A 4,357-nucleotide genomic window follows, 5' to 3' on the forward strand; every position below is an offset into this window, starting at 1 on the left:
TGGGTGGATGACACCTAAATGAACATCAGTACAAAGTCCCTATTTATTTCTAATATCAGAGATCAGACCTCTACTCTTGCCTGATGCGTCTAAAACAAAAAGGGGGAACTGTAGAGAGCTGCGGAATGCTATGCCTTAAAGATGGAGCTGGTTTCTGCCTTCCACCTTCCCGATGGTGAGTGCTCTCTGTCACGAACAACTCCACATTTGGCTAAGGCTGAGGATCTGGCTTGCTTCCATGTATGTGGACCTATCTGCATTGCACACGTGGCACGCCTGGGTTGGCTACCCAGAGGCTATTTAAGCTGTGGGCTGGCTTTCCCCAGGGTCCGAGGATTGTTCAAGGTTCCTGAATAAACTGCATTGAAAAAAAAAAAAAAAAGAACTGGAGAAAATGGGACTATGGGGATGCTCATGCGGAATGCTACATTTCTAAAGAATTACAAGGAAATGTCCATGACTTACTATATCAGGTGAGCAAAATTTATTCAAATTGAAATTATAATCAGAGGCTAGACCCCCAGTCAGTCATCCTCAAGTGTGCATAATGCCAATCCATTCTTCCAAAAGATATATAGAATTCTTACCTGTGGAATAAAAACACATTTTCACAGCCATGCCTGAAAATTTCAAAGAAACACTAAGTTTGTGCTAATCATATTTATATCAATTATTTTTTAGCTTGTGCTACTGCTCATTGTCTTTTATAAAGCACTTTAGAATAACAGGCTGGAGTTTTAGAGTATTTGAGCTTGTAAACCTATGCATGAATTGATTTAATGCACAAGTGAATATAGTAAGATTGACTGCCCTGATTAAAGAACAAAAACAACACAAAAAAGCATGCTCACATGGTAGGGCAAACACCATGATCTTGATGGTGTTTTCCCTGGAAGAGTGTATCAATTGCTCTCTGGATGTGCAGAACCCTGTTGTTTTTCCTAATGTGCAAAACTCAATTGTGTGATAGCAAGACATGGTGTCCAAATACACCTCTGATTAAAATAAATGGCAAAGAGTGTGTAAGTAACAAGTAAACCAAATTATTCCACCTTAATTTTTTAGTATATTCTTAGTGATAAGTCTCCTGTCTCTCAAGCTATGTTCAAAACCAATGTGGAGATGCCCTTTCTCTCTTGATCCATTTAACATGGTTTCATTCAGGATATCTGCAATTAATGCACATGTATATGTAAATAATCAATTGTAGGGATACTGTTGCATTGTTATATACTTCTCAATTGTGGATAAAGACCAAAAGGTATGTACCAGTTTGAGACCATAGTCATTCACATGTTGAACTGTATTACAGACAAAGTTTCAATAATTAGGTCTTTTATGTAAGAGGTTCTGCTTTGAATCATATACATATGTATGATATATAATCACACATATATATCATTATATATGGATATAATCATATATATGTATATATGGATGTGTGCATTTCTGTATGCTTGTGTATGTTTTTATTTTATACAAAATTTGTTAAAACCTATATAAAGACACACATGTATATGTGTGTATACACACACACATATTCAAAGGAATAAACTTTTAACATGACAGTGGGTATTTCTTAGAGTGGCTGCAGAGAAAGTAACTTGGAGACATCTGATGAAGAAATAAGGGAGTGATATAATTCTATTTCAATTAAAATATTTTTAAATGTAAAAAATTGTCTAAAGACCTCTGCTAAAAATGAAACCTAATTTCATTGTTAAGTTTTTCTTCAATATAATTTGCTGTTCCCTCACAATTGAGTGGCACATTTTCCTACAATGACGCTTCTACAAATTAAGTAAATATTTGTACTATTTGTACTGTAATTCTTGTATTACATTTAAGACCAACACCAAAAAAAAATCTTTACACAATGCCTGTGACTTACTTTGTTTAATCAAAAATTTCCAGAGAAACTCAGGTACTTTTGATAGATAAAAATGAGAAATGCTTTTGTGATGCACTGTTATTTAAGCAAATTGTGGAATGCAGCAATTCAGACCATTTACAATAATAATCTAAAAGTAAGAGGAAAACTTTTATCCAAGTTCCTAGAACAAGTTATTTTTGGCAAACCTGTCAGTGATCCCAGCCAAAGAATAAGGGACATTAAATGACCAAAACTCAAGAGAATCCTTGGTTTGATAGATATTTCAAGGCAATTATGAGCTATGCAGTACTCAACATTAAAAGAAAAACCCAGAAATACTGCACAATAAAACTCATTATTTATAACACTTCACCTAACTTAACATGGACTTAGCTAAGGAGCATAGGGGGAGAAGCAGAAAGATGGGTGGGACTGGGAGGAGACAAGGGAGGGGACTACAGCCAGAATGCAAAGTGAATAAATTGGAAAAAAGGAAGGAAAAAAAGATAGAGAAAGAAAAAGAAGAAAATAATTTTACATTGTTAGTGCTCCTGTCAAATAAAAAATGAATGAATAATGACTGTAGAATTGAAAACCAAATAAGAATGATTCCTCTGATACCTATATTGGTTTTGCATTTATCATATGAAGTTAGCATGGATACATGTAGTAAGAAGTGGGTAAGGTGCTTACTTTGGCAGAACATAAACTAAAATTGGAATGATACAGAGTAGATTGGCACGACCCCTGCATAAGGATGCCATGCAAATTTCTGAAACATTCCATTAAATATGTATAAAACGTCCTTCATTTTCTGAATACAAAGTATGTGGCAATTTTCATCTATTCACTCTGTGGATAGATGAATATTGGAATTAGCATTTGATGTACATTTTTCTTGAATTTCTTGAGTGTATTGATGAGCTTCTGATGTTTGAAATTTGCTTTTTATTTAATAATGATAGCAAGTTCAGATGTAGACTATAACTATGTATATAAATCATTGCTAAAATCAAAGCTTTAGAAAGTGTGAGTGTGAATTATGATTTGGAAATATTAGCAGTCTGCATTATGTAAGCCATGGATTCCAGACTGATGAAAACCATTTCCTAGGCTATAGGCCTGAATCTTATTCCCACATTATATTGTGCATTACTGAAAGCAATTTAAACATTTGGTAATGGGGCATTATTTGGAAGAGTGTGTCTTGTGAAGGACTAACAGTTTGTATAAGTATTCATATTCAAGAAATGACAGAGAAATATTGTGACAGAAAAATGTGTGTTGACATATTCATGCAATCATCTTCTAATCTTCACTCTGAAGAGTATAGCTTCCATCCACACCCACCCAAAGCTAATTACTCTTTGAATATGTGGCTCTCAGTGTTATGATGTGACACTTTTGACTCTTATAGTCAGAGGACAGTCAGTTAGGTGTCCAACTGTGCATAGCTGTTTCTATACATCAAATTGAACCACACAATAAAAACATTAACATAGAGATGCTTGCACATCCCATAACATGTAACATAATGTAACTGTGTAAAGATTAAAATGCTGCTTTCTGTGCCCCAAATCTGGGCTGCAATCCTTATTCTGAGACACTTCTGTCTAAACATTGCTCCCCAATTGTTTTCTGGTATATACATAAAGCAGTTTAGCAGCCAATGACCGAGCAGGAGAGAGAATAGGACTGGGGTTCCTACCAGTCAGAGGAGAAGAGATAGTGGAAGAGCAAAAACTATATTAATATGATTCAGTTCTTCTGCCATAAAATTTATTAAATAAATATAATGGTCCAGTCTCAATTATTTGGAAGATATATAGGTTAAGAAAAAAACTGCCACATTTTTTGTTTTTATTATTATTTTTTATATTAATTACAGTTTATTCACTTTGTATCCCAGCTGTAACACCCTCTCTCATTCCCTCACAATCCCACCCTCCCTCCCTCATCTACTCCCATACCCCTCCAAAATCCACTGATAGGGGAGGTCCTCCTCACCTTCCATTTGATCCAAGCCTATCAGGTCTCATCAAGATTGGCTGCATTGTCTTTCTCTATGGCCTGGTAAGGCTGCTCCCCCCTCTGGGGGGGGTGATCAAAGAGCCAGCCACTGAGTTCATGTCAGAGACAGTCCCTGTTTCCCTTACTAGGGCACCCACTTGGAGACTGAGCTGCCATGGGCTACATCTTGCAGGGGTTCTAGGTCATCTCCATGGGTGGTCCTTGGTTGAAATATCAGTCTCAGAAAAGACCCCTGGGCCCAGATTTCTTAGTTCTGTTGCTCTCCTTGTGGAGTTCCTGTCTCCTCCGATTCCTCCTTCTTTAATAAGATTCCTGAACTCTGTCCCACAAGTTTTGTGTACATTGTTGAAGAAAGCATTAATGGTCATTTAAAGATATCTTTGGAATATTTCACACAAGTAAACAAGTATAATTTGCATTGGATTTTGTAAATGGGGTGTCATTAATCACAAT

The 4,357-nt window shown here is 36.0% G+C and overlaps 1 non-coding gene across 1 annotated transcript; it reads left to right on the forward strand.

The window, feature by feature from the left end:
- Positions 1-2,558: 2,558 nt before the first annotated feature.
- Positions 2,559-2,665, forward strand: LOC132650509 (U6 spliceosomal RNA). The gene has a single exon (XR_009588859.1). It is a non-coding gene; the product is annotated as a U6 spliceosomal RNA (small nuclear RNA).
- Positions 2,666-4,357: the final 1,692 nt, after the last annotated feature.

Source organism: Meriones unguiculatus (assembly GCF_030254825.1).
Source record: "Meriones unguiculatus strain TT.TT164.6M chromosome 13 unlocalized genomic scaffold, Bangor_MerUng_6.1 Chr13, whole genome shotgun sequence".
Taxonomy (NCBI): domain Eukaryota; kingdom Metazoa; phylum Chordata; class Mammalia; order Rodentia; family Muridae; genus Meriones; species Meriones unguiculatus.